The 18,613-nt window shown below is 51.7% G+C and overlaps 1 protein-coding gene across 4 annotated transcripts in view; it reads right to left on the bottom strand.

Annotated features, from left to right (window-relative positions):
- Window positions 1–18,613, bottom strand: part of PKNOX2 (PBX/knotted 1 homeobox 2) — a 254,005-nt gene that overhangs the window by 147,416 nt on the left and 87,976 nt on the right. The window lies entirely within an intron of this gene.

Here is an 18,613-nt window from a genome sequence, read left to right as displayed (position 1 = left end):
TGCTCAATTTCTATCATTCCGGGCTCGTGCTCGCTTCCCTCCTTACCCAGAGCTGACTGCACGACCCAACCCGTGCCAGTGAGGCTCCCTGGCCTTCTTGCAGGGCCCCTTCCCCTGTCCTGGTCTAGTAGAACTCCGGCCCTGGCGTCCTCCCGGCTTATTCGGGGCCGGCACCAGAGCAGCTGAACATTACTAGAGAAAAATGACACAAATTTGCTGACTAGACTCACTTCGAAAATGACCACAAATCTCACTCAACACTGTCAGAAAAACCTACTACACTTCCCTAGAAAATTCAATTTCCCAGTCTCTGGGGAAACTATCATACTTTCCTCTTTCTTCCCGAGTCTCCAACGCTCCCTCCCCTGTTCCATTCTCAGCTGATGACCTTGTAGTATATTTCACAGAGAAAATAGATTTCTATAAGACGAGAACTACCTCATCTTCCCGTCAACAAGTCCTTTGTTGTATCTGCCTCAGAATCAAATACTCAGGCCATGTCACCCCCTGCTTACAATGGACAAAGCATCCTGGCTCCCACCCAAGGTCAACACCTTCCCTGGGCTCTGAGCCCACTCTCCCATGCCCTTCCAAGAACTTTATTTATTTTCTTGGAAACTCTTCTATTCTCGTATTATCATTTTTCTCCTCTTTAACTGGATCATTCCCATTGGCTTACAAACATGCCTCCACATCATCCTCCTTTAAATAAACCTGCGGTCCTCTGTTTTCTGCCTCTTTTTGAGCTCCCCTGCATAGCAAGTCTATGCAAAGGAGTTGTCTACACTCACCGCCCCTACTTTCTCACTTTCCATTCTCTCCTCAACCCACTCACTCAGGCTTTATTACCCTGAGTAATACTGGTTATTGTAACAACCAGTTATCAAGGTCACCGACAACGGTATCTTGCTGAAGTAGGTGGTCAAGTCTCTGTCCTCATCTCGACTTCCCAGCACCATCTGGTGCAGTTGGTCAATTGTTGCTTCTCAAAAAACTTTCTCCTCCAGGTCCTGACACCTCACTCATCTGATTTTTCTCCTACTTCACTGGCAACCCTTCTGAGTCTCCTCTGTTGGCATTTCCTACAAATACTGCAGCACCCTTCCTTTCTGCATCATCTCTCCCTGTGTGAGTGTATCTGGCCTTGAAGCTTTAGATACCTTCTTACACTCCCAGGTCTCTCAGATTGATGTCTCCAGCCGTACCTCTTCCCAGGTCCCCAGGCACCTGTATCAACTGTCTACCCAACATCTCCACTTCAGGGTCTCAAAGGCACCCTAAACTTAGCATGTTCATAATAGATCTTTTAATTTCCCCACTCAAATCCACACACCCCTTCCTGCCAAGCCTTCCCCATCTAAGTAAAAAGTGCACTCTCCACCCAGTTGTTAAAAACTTGTGAGTCGATCTTGATTCCTTCCTTTTCCTCAACCACATCCAATTCATGAGGAAGCCCTCAACCACCTGAATCCATCTCCACCACCCTGGCCAACCCCAAGCCAACAGAGCCTCCACCAGGCCTCCTTGCCTCTCCCAACAGCCAGGGTGGTATTTCTAAAGCACAGTCAGCCCTCCTCACTCTCCCTATTACAACCTTCCATGGCTTCCAACTGCAAGTGAAGTAGCATCCAAACGCCTTTCTGTGGCTTCATAAGACCCTCTGCATAGCCCCTCTCTGCCCCCCTGACCTCATTTCTCTTCATTCTCCCTCTTGTCTGCTAATTCCCCAGGCATACTGGTTTGGGCCCATCCTGGAGATTTTGTTCGTGCTTTTTCTTCTGCTTGAGATGCTCTCCCTCCATCTACCCATAGCTGCCACCTTCTCACCCCTCAGGTTTCAGTACAAATATCCCATCCTCAGAGAGCCTTCCCCAACACCCCGTCCAGGCACTCTCCCACGGGACTTTATCTTCTTCCCAGCATTTATCAGCATCTAACATTTTCTTATTTTCATATTTGCTTCCTTGTTTTTGCACTCTCCTCCTCTCCCCTTAGAGTATGAGCTCTCTGATGGCAGGGACTCTGTCTTGCCCAGCACTGCTCCCTGAACCTATCATACAGCCTTGCACACAGTAGGCACCTCGCATTTGTTGATTGCCTGCCTGAAGGAAGCGATTTGTGGCTAAATGTCTTATCTTATTTATCTCTGTACCCCAAGACCGGACCTGCAGCCACACCTGGCTCACGATCAGCACATAATAAACGCACCTGGATGTGCAGCATTCTGGAGCTGGGCGTTCTCTTAGCACTCCCGATCTGACCTGTCACCTACAGTAGGAGTTTCCATTTATTCTAACATCCCTGACAAGTTGTCAGTCAGTCTTTCAAGGGCCTAGAATATTTTATGGGGAGGCCCAGCAACTAAGAGAGTAGACCAGGGCCACTGCCTGGAGTCCTGGCCTGGGCCTGGTCCAGCCCCCAGCCTCGGGTCAAGTCCTTGCCACAGGCAGCCCCTTTCATCCTCACTGCGCTCCTTGCCTACTCTCTTGGCACTGTAGGTGATACACAGCTTGTTCTCTAGTTTATGAAAAGGTTAAAACAAAATAATGAAGGCCATGGTTTCATGAGTGGCTGTCCTGCGTGAACTGGCAGGGCTCGAGTGCACAGGGCCAGCACCGCAAGGCAACGGATCCACGCACTGGGACTCCATTCTGTGCTGTGGCGAACGAACACGACCCCCTTGGGGAGCTGGGATCCTGGGACCCTGTCCACCACTGCCAGACATCCCTCACCCTTCTGGATCCTCACTCCTTTCCCTAGGACTGTAATGTTGGAGAAGCCCCCAGCGGTTAGGAGAGTACACTCCTGCATCACGCAGACCTGGGTGAGACCTGGGTTATACGACCATGGGCAAGTTACCTGAGTTATCTGAGGCTCATCCATAAAGTGGGGATAGTAACAGCCCTTCGCTCAAAGCATTAGTATAAAAGTAAATGAGAGAATAAATGCAAAGTGCTTAGCACAGCTCTGGACACAGAGGAAACATTAAGTGAAGATGTGTCATCAAGGTGACGTCCTCCAACTCTCCCCTGTGCCAGCATAATGCTACCTTCACCACTGTTAGATGAAAGAACCTTCTCCTTGGGCCCCAGCCTGGTCTCACTCAGGATATTCAAGAAGATTCATATTTGGCTGGTTCTTGCTCACACGACTGTCCATGTCACATGTGTGTCTCCGAGGATAAGCTTCCAGAGGGTGTCAGCACAGCTCAACAAGAAGTAAAACATGGATCCAAGTCTTTATCGATTGTGGCAAAACAAAACCATAAAATGTTAGAGCTGAAAGGATCCCCCTGAAGTCATCTAGTCCAACCTTCTCGTTTTGCTAATAAGGAAATTGTAGCCCACAAATGTGGGGACTTGCCCAAGGTCACACAGTGACAGGGTGGCTGGAACTCAGGCCTCCTAACTCATAGGACGGCACAGTGCCCACACCTATCCTCAGATTCAAATTCCCTTCCACTGTAGAAAAATATGGTAGGACACCCCAGACCACAAGGCTTTTTCCACTAAAAAGTCTCTCCACCCAGCCCAAAGCTGAGAAACCTTTCCTTAGCATGGCTTTCCTCACCCCTGGGAGTGGTGGGTGGCAGTGGGGGCTCAGGGACAGAGGACAGTTCAGAGCCAACGCCCAGACCTGGCCGACACCTGCTCCCACACCCGCCTTCCCTCCCTTTCTCCCACCTGCCCAGCCCCTTATGCATTCTCTCCTTTTCTTATTTTGCCTGCCTGCCTTTTCGGCTGTTTGCTCAGAAGCTGGGCTCTGTTTGCTGAGCCTTTATTCATTTTCATATTACCTGGGATATTTTCAGCTGCTCCTCTGGGTTTTTAGGAGAATTTTAAGTGATGAGAAGCACAGTGGGCTGCAAAGATAAACACCCGTCCAGGAACCCTGGGCCCGAGCGGGCACGTGCTCATCTTCCCAGCTGCCCTCTAGCCAGCACAGCCACTCTCTCTGGACCCAGCCCATGGCCTCTCCTCCTGGGCCCCTGGGGACCGGGCATGTTTTCGGCAGGCAGGCTGCAAGTTTTCTCACATCCCAAACTGATACAGAAAGCCAGATGCTTAAGCTCCCAGGTGACAGGTGGGGACATGTAGGACCTTCAGCCTTCCTCCCCCTGCAGGGTGTCCTCCCTGCACTGTGGCCAGACCAGAGAGCAGCTCAGTGGCGCTTGCATCGCCCTCAGAAACAAGGAGCAGCGAGGCAGGTGGAGAAGTCAATGGCCTCACTTCTGAAACCAGCTTCAGAGAAGCACTGACTCTTCGCCGCTCCCCTTCTGTACACGCCGGCCCGGGCCGAAAGCCCTGCAGTCAGCAGCAACAGTGGAGAGAAACACCATAAAGAAGGCTGCTCCTCCTGCAGGAAGCCAGAGAGGTGTCCCTGTGCCACCTTTATTTGACATGATCAAAGCCTAGAGAGCATCTCTTTACTTCTCACCCCAGGTCGAGGGTAGAACAAGGCCTGCACCCTCCACATTACGGAGGGAGAAGGGAGAGAGAGAGAAGACCGAAGGGAATGAAAAGTCAAAGGAACAAGATCTGAGCTTGAGTCTCGGCTGTCCCATGTGTTTGTCATGTCACATTGGCAAGTCATTTAAACTTTCTGCGTCTCAGTCATGTCAATTGTAAAACTGGGACAAAAGAATCCATCTCAGGGCTGAGGTGAACATTAAATCAGATCGTGTACATTGCAGGTGCTTAGCCATCGGTGAAGGGCTTCATGAGATGCCAGTTATTATTCAACCAGAGTGGGACGTTCCCTCAGTGGATCCATCACCTAAGGATGCAGGATCCGTCACGCTGAGACAGACTTATGGAAAACACCTGGAGAGCTTTCCTCACACGCCCGCTGCCCTCGGAAGCCGGGGGCCCCGCCATTAGCAGCCCTCTTTCCTATTTGAAATACTCTTCCCTCCAAGTCTCCATGCAATTTGTATCAAACATTCTAGGAAAGTAGGCAACAGGACTGGGTTATTGGATATTTGTCAGGTTTAATAAAAGGCACTGAGTGGCTCCAGGCTCGTCGTGTTCTCTGGTTTGTCACGGTAGCGCTGATAAGCCCATGGCCCTGCCACTGCAGGCGCTGGACATTAGGAAGCAAGAACAGGTTTTATTAACAGAGCCAAGGGACCCAGTGGCGCATTTGTCACAGGGGTAGGTGGGTCATTTCTGGGCTCTGTGGGCTGAGCTGGAGAAAGGCTCACAGAGGAGATGCTTCTTTATGGGCCTTGTGGGATTTTTCTTTTCTGGGAAAAGTCATCAGTTTGTTGCTATCCTTCCCTCAACTCTGCTATTTTCATGACAGAACACACATTGAAGGACTAAATAGAATGGAAAGGCAGGTGCCCAGCAGAGTGCCCGGGTCCAGTGCCTGCAAGGCAAAGATTCAATGAATGGATGAGTGAATGGAGACAGGAGTGGGGCTGGGAGCTGACCCCCACGTGTGCTCTGACTTGCGATGGAGGTAGGCCCTGGAAGCAGCCCAGGTGCCAACGACAGGAGAAGGTCTGTTCAAGGAAGAAGAGCGTGGAACACTGTGTCCGGGCAGCATTCAGCACTGGAGAAGTCCAAAAGGAGATTACAAGTGTCTTGTCAGATGGGACCTAGTGTACAGATGGGAACCTGGCCTTGGAAATAAGGTGGAAGCCCATTCTCTAAAGCAGGGCAAAATGGCCAACCTGGGCTGTAGCGAGTTTTGAGCACTAATCCAGAGTCCTTAAATCCTTCTAAGAAAGAAGGTCAGACTATATCCGAGCCTGGGTGGGATCCTGTCCCGTGGCTGTCCCAGTAGAGAGGACGGGATGGTGAGGCAGGGAACCACGAAGTCATTCAAACTTCCTCCCTCCAAATCCCTAGACAGGATCATCAGACCCCAATGAAGGACACAGAAATCGAGTCACAGGGGCTATTCCTGCAGAACTTTCCAGATCCCCCCAAAGCAGCTGCAGCTCAGCCAATCGAGGGCCCCTGAGGTGACCGGAAACCCCTCCCCCGGGCCACTCATGTCAGACACCCACCTCCTGCATCAGGCTGGGCCTGACATGAACCCCGGTCCAGGAGCCCACGTCAGCATGGAAAGCAGGGTTCTGGCTGTGATTTCCACATTTCTTCCCGACACCCGTTCCGGGAACCATGGAACGCAGAGCGCACCAGAGCTTTTCTGGGAAGGTGGGCTGGGGACTGGGTGCTAATTGTTCTAATTTTCTCCTCAGTAGAATTACAGGCTGGGGAGTCCACACTGGCTTTCCAAACAAAGAGTGGTAAATTGCTAACCACAAAACAAAAATGTTTTTCTGGGGCATTAGTTGTCCTCTCATTATCCTCTACCCCATGAAAGAATTAATGAGAGCCTGGGCCACAAGTGAATGAGAGATTTTTAGCCTGGGAACACTCACTGAATGATGCTAGGCATGGGGACAATTACAGAAGATATTCAGCAGGGGGAAAGGCTGACAAATGCCACACGAAAGCCGAAATCAAAACCCCTAAGGCTTCAGCTCCGAGACTGGGTGCTTGAAATGACACAGGGAGGCAGGATCAGTAGTGCATGATACAGTGTCATGGCAGGACTGGCAGTCTCCCAAGAGCCACTCACCTAGCTGCAGAGGGAGGACCACACGTGGAGTCCAGGAGAAAAGAATGTTGATGCTAGTCATTTGGTTGGGAGGATCCCTCCTGGGGGAGAGTGGCCGGTGGTAGCTGCAGTCTTATTTGCAAAGCTGTGCTAAACTCATAGGGACCAGTAAATTCGGTAACACTGAATTACTCCTTAAAACCTGGGGGAGGAGCTGCCCTGGTAGATAGATTCCTTCAGAGAGCCAGAAAGATTGTTTAGTGGGGAAAGGAAATGAGTAGGGGCAATGGTGGAATGTTCAGGAACTGGATATTCTCATCTCCATCCCCTGTCTTATGTGCCGATGTCTCCCCAGGGCCAACAACAATGTCTGGCACATAGGAAGCACTCAATAAATATTGGTTACATGAATGCATGCATGAAACCCAGCTTTTTGCTACTATGCCCCAAGCCAATCTTTTGTGAGCATTGACCAAAACTCCAAGGGCAACCATCAGTACCACACCCCGCCCCCCAAAAAGATGTGACAAATGCTCTATAACTAAATGTCCTTGCATCCTTCTGGATGCATGCTACCATGCACTTGAAGAGACCTAGACCACGCTCACCTCCCATTCCACTGAAGATAGGAGTGAGTTTCCTGTCTTGTTTCCAAATGTACTCTCGGCCCCACACCAAACAGAACACACTATCTGCAGCCATCAGCCAGATGCACACAAGTAACAAACGGCCAAGGCTTCAGTCTGGCGGCCTCTGCAAGTGTTAGCAGTCAGGCTGGTTTCCTCAGCCCTGGCATTAATTGTAGCCCGTGTGCTATGATTACAAAATGAAATTAAATGACATGCCAAATTAAAGAGTTATTTTTTCTAATAAATATTTTGCATAGGATATGTTTATAACAGCATTAATTATTTACACTGCCATATAGAGAAAGCATAAATATAAAGAGAAGAGATCAGACAGTTCCTGTAGGAGAAATAAAATGAAAATTTCCATCAGGATGACAAATACCTACGGTCTAACTTTGGGGCTGGGCCTGGGGGGAGGTAGAGAGAGAGGGACGTCTTGAGAACAAATCTGACAAGCGTTATGGAGGCTTTTGAGGGAGGAATATGTTAAAAATGAAAGTGAGTACAGAAAGTTTAAATATTTAATACCTGCATTAATTCTAATTCACACTTTCTTTATTTTTCATATTAAAAATTTACGAGAATTCCCTTCTCTTTCATTCTTCTCCTCCCATGAGGCACTTTGCGGTCACTGTTCTAGGGACCACGTTAAGCAGCATCTGGGTATAAAAGGGCAAGAGAACAGTAGCCCTGTCCCCACCCCACCTCCATGGCATCTTCCCTCAAAGGCCATGGCCCCAGCTCCCCTCCGGGAAGCCATTGTCATTAGGCTCCTGGCGCCAGAATGACTGATGGGACCAGAGCCACTTCCCAGCCTCCTCAGCCCACCCCAGAAAGGGTCATGAAATTCTCAGAGATGACGCAGCCACGCTGTGGGTTTAAAGTTCTTGTCCAAGTCCATATCACATGGTTACAGGTGGACTATCACCACGGAAGGCAGGTCTCCTTGAAAGAGATTTCTGTCACACACAGCCCCAGGCGCCCCCGCCCTCCAGAAGCTTTTATTATAATGCCTACCAACCCAGCTTTATAGGCTTTCAAATGTCACTGCAAGCCTGCACTGACTTGGATGCAAGGGGTAACTAACTTCCCCAAGTCCCAGTCGGGAGAGTAACTTCTGCACCTATGAAGCTCCCGGCTTCGGCCCTGGTCCCCACCCCAGTATTAAACAGGTGAGCAAACACCCCTTGTAATAAAAAAAAAAAAAAAAACCACATACATCTGTATTCCTTTACAAAGCACTTTCCCAAGCCACATTTGACCCCCGAGTCCCATAAAGTGGTCAAGAAGTGGTTATCAGCCTGCATTTTATATACCAGAAAACTCCGGTCGAGTGACAGGTCTAAATTCTCCCTATTCCCAATGAAAACTCTTCCCGCAGTTATGATGCAGGTTCTACAACATGTGGCTCCCAAAACACTGGGCATGGAGGGAGAGGGACAATGGGGTCGAGAGATGCTTTTTAACCCCACTCCCTGATTTCTAAGTGGCCTGACTACAACGGGCTACATTTGCTGGCGTGATGACTGCCTTCTGCTCCTCTGAGGGCCTGCTGTGTCGTTGCTTCTGTCTTCCCTGATAGTCTCAGTGACCACAGGCCAGAGACCCTCAGAGGAGACTGGTGACAAAGTTTTCTCAAAGCCCCAACATTTCTCTGACCCTCTGGGCTTTAAATTATCAGACACTGATGTGGCGTTTTCTCCCTTCTCCCTCTCACACCCTGCCCTCCTCCCCACAAATTCCCGTACAAAACACTTCCTAAATAGTGCTAATGAGCTCCTTGTAGCAGACCTCTGATCAAAGACTATTCCCCACCCCCAGGCCCAGTCTTATTCCTGAGTCTACCACTCCACAAACTGCCTGTAAATCAGCAGAAAAAACACACGACACACACACACAACATACACACACAACACACACACAACACACACACACAACATACACACACACATACACACAACACACACACATACATAGACACACACAACACACACAACACACACACAACATACACACACACAACACACACACACACACAAACACACACACGCTCCATCAGGAAGCCATGCAGGAAATCTCGCCTGTGGTGGGGACCTGAGCTATCGATCTGGCACTGGGAGATGTTTGGGGTTGTTTGTTGTTTTTACTTCCAGATACCTGCTGGAGTTGGGCCATCTCTTAAATGAGATGAGCAGAGCTAGAAAGCATCCCAGCTTAATGTGGGGAGAGCAGAATCCCTCTGAGTGGTAGCATTTCTCTCTCTCTCTCTCTCTCTCTCTCTCTCTCTCTCTCTCTCTCTCTCTCTCTCATAATTCAAACAGCCTCTTCCTGAAAGGACAAGGAAAGAGAGGCCCCAGCCAGGCAGAAGGCATGCCTGGATGAGCTCAAAAGGGCCAGCGTCAGTGATAGCTCCTCTCCTGCCAAGCACCCAGGATTAGCGCATCCTTCTCAACCCTCCCACTCGCTCCAGATAAGAGCACTGTCCAGGGAGAGCAGTTAGAGCCACATGGTGTGGGAACACGCACACAAGCTCGGGAAGGTAAGTTTGGTAGACCAGTTGTTCCAGCTTCACCAAACACGTCTACATACCCTTCCCAACCTCACTGTTTGTGATATTTTCAGATGATGGAGGGAAGAAAGGTGGTAGCAGAAGAGAAGGTGGTTTAGCCAAATGAAGATACTAATCAGGGTCTGGCTGATGACAGGAACGGGCGCAGGGAGAGCAGTCACAGTGCTAACACCATGCACGGACACAACCCCTTCCTTCTGAGCCTTTAAACAGCCTTTCTCTCACCCACATAAAAATCAAAAGGGAGAGACGATGTTTGCAGACTCCTAAGACCCCAGCACGGTGCACAGCACATCGCAGGCATTCTTGATTTTTCTCCTCATTTCTCCCTATTCTTTCATTTCTTCGTGCTAAATAAGAAGACTTTAAAACCTGGGTGAGGGGTAGGAGGAAAGCTGTGAGTCTTCTCCTGACCCCAGACCTTGCATGTAGAGTGGTTTTGCTGCTGTAACGAAAGGGGCTCAAGGAGGGTGACCCCTCTCAGAATGGGACGGGCTTACTGGTGGGGTCTAGCATCTGAGTGGCCAGGAGAGAGGAGCTAAGGAGAAAATGCTCTCCTTTCTTAGGGGGAGGGATCTTTGCAAACTGAAATGGGATAATCTTAACTCATAATCCTACTTTTATTATCAAAAAGCTATTTTTACAAGGATTAGTACCCCCTTCCCACCTCTATACCCCCACCTCAGCCCTCCAAAAAGGCAGGACTGTCTTCCAGCCTCTGGCTTGCAAGCATTTCACTTGCTCAGGGAGGATGACAGGTTCCAGAGTAAGGGACACCACACTCGCTAACCATCCTGGAAGATCAGTGAGACATAAGCCCACCTCACAGGCATTTTCCTGCAAACGAGCTAAAGTGGGAAAGTGAAGGATTGGGGTCAGGGGCTGAGCAGTGGTGTGACCTTGGACAAGTCACTGAACTTGTCTGAGTCTCAGTTTTCTCCCTTCTAAATTAAGAGAAATTTTACCTCTCGGGGGGGGGCTAATTCCCCTGAGCTCATGCTTACAGAGCTCCTCTTGCCCGTGCAGGCCATTGCCACATTTATCATATTATCCCATCCTGGCAACAACCCTGTGAGAAAGGAACTCCACTTCCCTGCCGAGAGGAGAGGGCCGTGCAGGTGAGTGACCTGCCTGAAGGCAGAGGCCCGGCCAGTCACGGAGCTGGGGGGCAGGTCTTCTCCACAGCCCACACTTTTCCACCACACCACAGCCATCTCCTGACAGGTGGGCATGACATACATTCAAGGCCTTTGGAAAGTCTGAGGGCTGTGGACGGTGGGGAGGAGAGGAACACTTTTCTTCTTTAAGCTCCCCCATTCAGGACCCCCTAACTAGACACTTGGCAGCCAGAATGGTCTCCTCCCCCTGGAATCAATACCCCACCCTGTGAAGCGGAATAGCACAGAAGGCCCACGGACCTCTGTGGACAGTTGGGTAGGGTTTGGGGATGGAGCAGTGACAGTGACAGCCCGGCACTGCCCCCACCTCTGCTCTGGCTCTCTGAGGGTCTGGGGCAAACCCCTTCTGGGCACCGGACACCAGGGTCTCCAATCTGGGATGGTAATGACCCGAGCGAGGCTGGGCAGCCAACTAGGGTGAGTTGGCCGTGAGGTCAGGAGGGTAGAGAAGAGTGCTGGGGACGCATCCACTCGAGAGTCGTCTGTGGTGCAGGAATTGTCGTGAGCATCCCAGGTGTTCATAAGGAACTTGGGACAGAGAAAGGCCTTGGAAATTCCTTATAGAGGCTGGTGTTTGCTGGGGAGCGGAGGGGGGGCGGTGTTCAAAGGATTTGAAATGAGGGTGCCGTGGTCATAGATGCTTAGGAAGCCCTGGGTTACACTGGGTTTGCTTTATTGCTCTACTTTTTAGAGTATTTAAGATTGTAAAGAGCCCTGGAACTCTTCAAGAGGGGCTGTCCATGCAGTGTTTCTCAAGCTTGCTTAGCTCTGGAACTCTCTCTTTACACAGAGAGCCCTCTGTGCTGCAGAGCCCACTTTGGGAAGTGCTGATCTAGACCAACCCTCCCATTTCACAGATGGGGCCAGAGGATGGGAAGCCATGAACCTTCTAAAATGGGCCACCTTCTTCAGTCCCCACCATCCCCAGGGGGCTGAGAATTACTCCACACCTGTTTCCAGGGCTTAGGGAAATTGTGTCTGGCTGCAGCTGTGGGACATGGAAGAAAGGACATCTGTCCTCTCCTTTCAAGGGGCGGATGGTAAAGGAGCTGAGGTTTAGAGAAGGAAGAATTAGGCCCCTTGAAAGTGAGGAACAATTTAACAAAGTAGAGGATCAAGACAGCTGGACAGCACACCTCCCCCCAAAGAACACTCCATGCCTCCCAGCTCTTAGCAGGGACCACCCAGGTGACCTCTCAGGAAGCTCAGTCCCAACCTCAGTGCCCAACCCTGCAGTCATCAGGCCTACTCAGAGACACTATCTATGACCTCAGTTTCCCCACTTGCTAATGGGTCCTTTTTGGAAAGGACACCCTGTCCAGTGACAAAGTCCCCAGAGCCCCAAGGCCACAGGAGCCCCAGCTGCATTCCAAGTGACCTGGAGAAGGAGCTCCCTCCGCAGCCTCCTGGGGGCACACAGGAGCTCGGCCAGTGAGAGGGGTTGAGCAGTGCCTGCCCTCCCACCCTGTCCCCTTCTCCCCGCAGGCAATGCGTTTTCCATCTGGATGCGTTCCTCATCCAGAAGATGGATCAAAGTCCCACGAAGCTCCTAGAAGGGATCTTCACCTTTAAGGATTCCTTTTTTTCTGAAAGTGTGAGGAGTGGCTCCAGTTCAGGGAGTTTATTCCTGAGGGGCTTGAGAAAGGTGCTCCTGTCCCACCCTCTAGAAATAGGGAGAGGACCATGAGAACCACATCCTCACTTCCCCGAGCCCCTGAGGTCACTGGGGGTGAGGATTCCAAGGGTCCTGGGAGAGCCAGACAGCAGGGCACAGAGATGGGAGCCAGGAAAAGCCCCCTCTCGCCCCCCAACATACACCATTCCAGGACTTTCTCCTCCCAGCTCTGAGCCCAGCCAAGGCAGCTGTTGTCCAGATTGAGACAAAGACTTGATACTTCTTCCAACCAGGCCGAGCTGGGCGGTCTGTGGAGGGGCAGTGGGGGCGGGGGTGGCAGGGAGAGGGGACCAGGGAGAGCCGGCACCGGAAGAGAGAGAGTCTGCATGTCTTGATCCTCTGATCCGCGCCCTCCGTGTGAAGACAAGACTGAGATAGCCACTTTCTGTGGGGCCCGTCTGGCCCTTGGCAGCTCGCCCCCTCCCGCTCTGCTCCTCAGCCACATGCCCTTGGGCTGAGCTAAGTCCAGCACCCGGCTGAGTAGGGGAATTGTTCTGAGAAAGTGGCCCGTTGGCTGGTTGCTATGGAAACCGACATACCACAGTGCTGACCCCGGAGAGGTTTAGCACGCTCCCCCAGCAGGGATGCCAGCAGCTGGACTGCAGCTGTTACAGCGGGAGTGGGGGCTGGAGCCGCCGCCAGCAGTCCCTGCTGTTTGCCTAAACTAGGCCCGGCGGCAGCTCCCCTCCATGTGCTCCCACCCCAGTCCTCGCACAGCCTCCCCCTGCTGCAGCGGGGAAGGGAGCGGCTGGGGCTGCCCTGGCAGGATGGGGGGGGGGGAGCAGAGCTCGACTCCAGAGAGAGGAGGTCTCCTTTATGAATCATGGCACATCCTTGGAGGGCAGTGTGACGTCCTCCCCCTTGCATTTCTGGGGAAACTGAGGCCCCGCAGAAAAAGGAATTGGCCCCCAGCCACAGAACCAGGGCGTGGCAGAGCTGGGGCTGGCACCTAGAGCCCTGCCCCTCCAAGCAGCCGTTCAGCACTCAGGGATACAGCGCCTGCCCTGACCTTCGTCACTCCCAAGCACGGGGAGGGAGGCATGGACAGCTGAGCAAAAAGAGTCCTAGAAAGTGGATCATAGTAGAAAGAGGGACACACGAAGAGGCAAAGAAGCAGGTGTGAGTTGGGAAGCAGAGAGGGGAGGAGAGGCAGAGAAAGTTGGAGAAAGAGAAAAGAAAGAGGTCGATGGGTGGAGGAGAGAACTGACAAGATCTCCTCCCTCCCTCCCCCAGCCGGGTTCTGAGCCCCTCCCAGGGCGAACAAAGGCAGTGGGGCAGCAAAGATCACATCAGAAAGCAGGGAGGCGCACTGGTGACAGGGCACTAAAATCCATTTCTGGGAGCATCTCCTGCCATCCCACAAGCCCGGAGCCCCCAGGCGGCCCAGTGCAAACACCAGCCAGCCCCCCAGGCAGTGTGAAGCTTCCCGACTCAGGCAGGCTAAACAAACACCCCTCAGCCACAGAGGTGAGATAGCTGTCCCTCCCCAGGGGACCCCACCAGCCGTGCTCCCTGCGCATGGCAGTGAGACACAAGCTCGCTTTCATTCCCCAGGACCATCTGCCTCACACGAGGTCTGTTCTGACCCTCATCCTTACCCCTCCATGGCCATCGGCCATCGCTCCTGCTGGCCCAAGAGGAGAGGCAGTCCCTCCGCCTCGCCTCCTCCACTTCCCCACTCCGGTCAAGGGCCACTCTTTGGCCCTTCCTTATCTAGAGCTGGGTCTGACATCAAAGGCCCCTCTACCTCCCTTCAGACCCCTGTTTCACTGCTCATAATGAATTATCACCCTTCTTAATTCTCTTCCCCTCCAGCCACCCTAAAAGAGTTGGTGGCCCCTGACAGGAAGGCTGCTCTGCGTCCTGGTGGCTGTCAGGAAGTTGCTCTCCTTGTGAAGGTTTGGCTCTACCGACACACGGGGACTCCGGGAACAGCTCCGGAATGTGGCAGCACCATTACACTCTATAAATGAAGACCTGGCTCTGCGCTGGGCCAGCAGATTGCTTTTGCACTTATACCACCTTTTTGACTTTTTGACAAAAATTTGGTCTCTCATCTCAGGTGAGTAATTTCTGTCGTGTTAGCAGTTCCAACCAGAAGAGCACTGGAGCTGATGCCCTGCTCCTCTGGCCACCTCGCTCCCCTCTGAGCAAGGCCAGCTGGTCGGCTGCAGACGCTCAGCCTTGCCTTGAGGGAGAGACGCACCCTGAGAGAGTCGCGGGAGCCCCAGACAGTGGGGTCACAGAAAGGCATTTGTTGAACAAATGACCCTGTGCCTGCCACTGTGGGTGTGGTGGTGAGAAAGGGGCATGTGGAGGGAACCTCGGGCAAAGATCCCTGTCCAGAGTTTGCAGTCTTAAAGGAAGACGGGGCTGACCTGCCACATGCAACACAGGCAAGTCAGCGCTCAGCAGCAGAGCACCCCAGTGCTGACGCAGCAGGGTTCGAGGCGCCGTGCTCTCCACTGTGCTCTCGGGGAGAAGACATGTCCTACCCATGTCTTACAGCGAGGTGCGGGCACTCACTTGGCAGTGACGGTCTTCGAGCAAACTGTGGTGGGGAGGGCAAAACCAGATATCTATGAAACCACCTCAGTGGAAAGCTCAAGCCAGAACTTTCCCCCTGTCTTTCCTCTTTGGAAAAGACAGACACATAAATATCTGACTCCAGGAAGCAGCAACATCCCATCCTGACAGCAAGCACCCCTTTCCCCCTCACCAGTCCTTCCAAGACAAGAAATGGGCCATGACCTAGCACCCACCTTCCAAATCACTTTGGGACTTGGTTGCATTCCACCTGAAAAATGGCTAGTATTTACAATTTCTAAATCGTTTCCACAATCTTTCCACAATCGCTATCTCTTTTACATCCCTGCGGCCTCCTGTGCCATAGATGATTAGCATTGCCATGTTATAGATGAGGAGAAAACGGCCCAGGGAAGCGAGATGCTTACCCGAGGTCACGCAGTGGATAGCGGCAACATCAGACTCGAACCCAGGCCTTCCACTGTGGGCCAGTGCCCTTCCCACTGCACCACAGGCCCCTCTGTTAGTTTTTCCTGTTTCTCACAGAATCAGGCACATGGTGGTTTTTCAGTAAACATCTCTTGAACAGCAGAAAAACAGAGGAAGCTGTCCTGAAGGCCACCGCAAGATGTGTCCAGCCGTGTCTTTTCTGCAGGGGGGCGGGGGGGGGGGGGGTAGGGATGGGAGAGGATGTAGCAAAAGCCTGCATGAGTCATCAGCTCCTGGGGGCACATCACGCCCAAGCACTGACTGCCATTTTGAAGAGATAGTGGCAAAGGCAAACGAAGTCATTTTTAGTTGACTTAACTTGTAAAACATCCTCAAAATTCCTGAACTATGTGAGCAGCAAATACCTTTCTGATTAAAAAAAAAAAAAACAATCGCAGGGGTGCTAGGGTGGGCTGGGAGAGTCAGGGCCAGTCAGCAGAGAGGATACTGCATGGTGAGGAAGAGGAGGTCAGTGGGTGGACAGCACACGAGGCCAGAACAGGCCCCAGACACAGCCCCACTGCAGGGTCCACACCAAGTGCCGGTTGGGCCTGTGGAGCAAAGGCAGGTGGGTCCTCCCCAGGATGCTGCGGGAAGAGATGCCAAGGATGCCTTTCGGCTGGAGGCAAAGTGTCATGGGCAAGCAGAGGGAGTGCACGGGCGTGCTCAGTCAGCGTGCAGGAGCAGGGACCAGAGGCCTCATCTGTGCCCATGCCTGGGGGTGCAGACGTGCAGGAGGGCCAGGGCGCACCCGAGGTACTTGAGGTGCCCCGTGAAAAGAGACCCAGCTCCTGGTGCATATGGAGTGATTTTTAGAACCAGAGCCACAAGCTGAAACAAAAAAATCTTACTTTTATTGGTCACTTATTAAAGAATTTTTTTAAAATGTTGGAGCTGGCAGAAATCTTAGGGACCACCTTGTACATGTCCTGGCTCAGTACCTAGAACACAGCAGGTGCCCAACATGTTTATTAAATGAATAGATGAATGAATAATCCTCTCATTTTAGAGATGAGCAGAACCCTGAGACCTATAACCGATACTGGTGATGATGTGCTAGGACCCTAACATTTGGACAAACCTTCTGAATCACCCAGGAAAAAACTGTGCTCTGCACATTTGTTCACTGCTTTTCAGTGTAGTGTTTGAAAATGAGTGCTGTCTATATGGTAGCTCCTTATGAAGCAGAATTCAATCTGACTCCATCTGATCAACCCGCATCAGGATCCTACTATGCGCCGACCCAGTGCAGAAGTACCTCCCTCCCTCTTCCGTGGCAGACTGAGATGAATTAGGGTTTGCTGCTCTCACGGCTTCTGCTGCTGTTGCAGCTGAGGCTGAGGCTGCAGGAGCTCCAGCGGCCCCAAGGAGAGCGACGTGTTCTCTGCATCCCCCATCCCTCCCTGGAGGCCCCAAGCAACTTCTGGTTTGGGTTAAAGAGGACCCCGATGGCCCTGTCCTGCCTGTCCCTCCACCCCTGGCAGCCGAGGAGGCAGCAGGGGAAGGGGCGGAGGCTGCCACAGCACTTCTCTCCCCTGCCATTTCCTGTGCAGCTCCCTCGCTGGCCCTGTTTTTCAGACCTCTAGTAATAAAAACAAGCCAATAAAATGAACATGAAAATATATTCATTAGGATTTATAATGCTCATTAAAACTGCCTGTGTACGAAAGCATGACTTAGCTTCATATAAGTGGGAAAAAAATGCAAATTATACTGCATGCAAAGAAGATATTTCCCTAATCGTCCAATCAAATGCCAGCCCAATTATCTGTGGCCAACCCAATGGGTTAAAATTATACTCTCTTTCCTTGGACACAGTGAGGCGCCTGAAAGTGTTTCATTTTAATAAAAATGAAATCTGGACCCTGCAGAAAACCAGCTTCACTAATGACGTGTTTACACAGAGAAAGACAATTTCTAGTTAATGGTGATTACTACCGAGAACAAATTAAACTTCCTGGAGTATATGGGTTAGAGATAATGGGAAAGAGGGGGAAAAAGTTATGGTTTTAGTGTGTGTGTGGCAGCATGGGGCGACAGGGTGGCAGAGGGAGAAAGAAGCTAAGGAAAGTCTGGAGGAAGCTGAGATTGCAGGGATGCTAGGTGGCCGTGGTAGGCGACAGTGTCTGTGACTGGCTGCACTGGTTCTGCTGGGGCATGACCGTGGGGCTGGTGGCTGGCTCTGGGCTCTCAGAACCCTAGCGCAAGCCACCTTCAGCTGGGACAGGGCTGGATTCTTTCTGCAAGCTCAGAGCCCCTGGAGTCTGCTGCTCTCTGCTTCTTGGGAAGGCAGGTAACTGGCGCCTGCCATGAACAGCCGTTGGGAGCATATGGGAAGTGCTTCCTGCCCACTCCACTGGCTTAGTGGGGACACCAGAGGCCGGCCTGGGCCTCAGAGCTCTCAGGGAAAGCTGAGTGAGCAAGCGACCTTCAGGACAGTCGACAGAGGAAGCAAAATGGACAGGAGATAGAATGATAGAATAAGTTATGATGATGACGGCAACGTAACTTTACATTCCCTTTTCTAAGTCCTTCCCAGGTGGCAGGCACCGTTCTAAACATTATCCCTTTTCATCTTCGTGTGCAGCGGTATGATCATCATCTTCTTCCTCATTTTTAAAGCAAGGAAACCGAGGCTGAGAGAGGTGACATAACTGCCCAGTGTCAATGCCTAATAGGTGAAGAAGTTGGGCTTCAAAGCCAGATTTGCCTGACCCGAAAGCCCATACTCCTAACCATGGCTGGAATAAACATGGAACACTTTTCCTATTGTACCCCGCAGGCTATGAAAACTAAGCCTCCAGCTCACTGCCTGACCTGTGCACTCAACTTCCTCTCCACTGGTGTGGCCACTGGAGGCCATGAAGATGGTCTTTCAACAGCAAAATCTCAGAAAGTACCAGATCCCTTCTGCTTCCTGTCTCCCCTCTCCCTTACCTCTTACAACCAGGTGAGCTGGGGGCAGGGAGGAGGG

This window comes from Microcebus murinus, chromosome 4, assembly GCF_040939455.1.
Source record: "Microcebus murinus isolate Inina chromosome 4, M.murinus_Inina_mat1.0, whole genome shotgun sequence".
Lineage (NCBI taxonomy): Eukaryota > Metazoa > Chordata > Mammalia > Primates > Cheirogaleidae > Microcebus > Microcebus murinus.
This window is presented reverse-complemented; position numbering and strand designations above follow the sequence as displayed.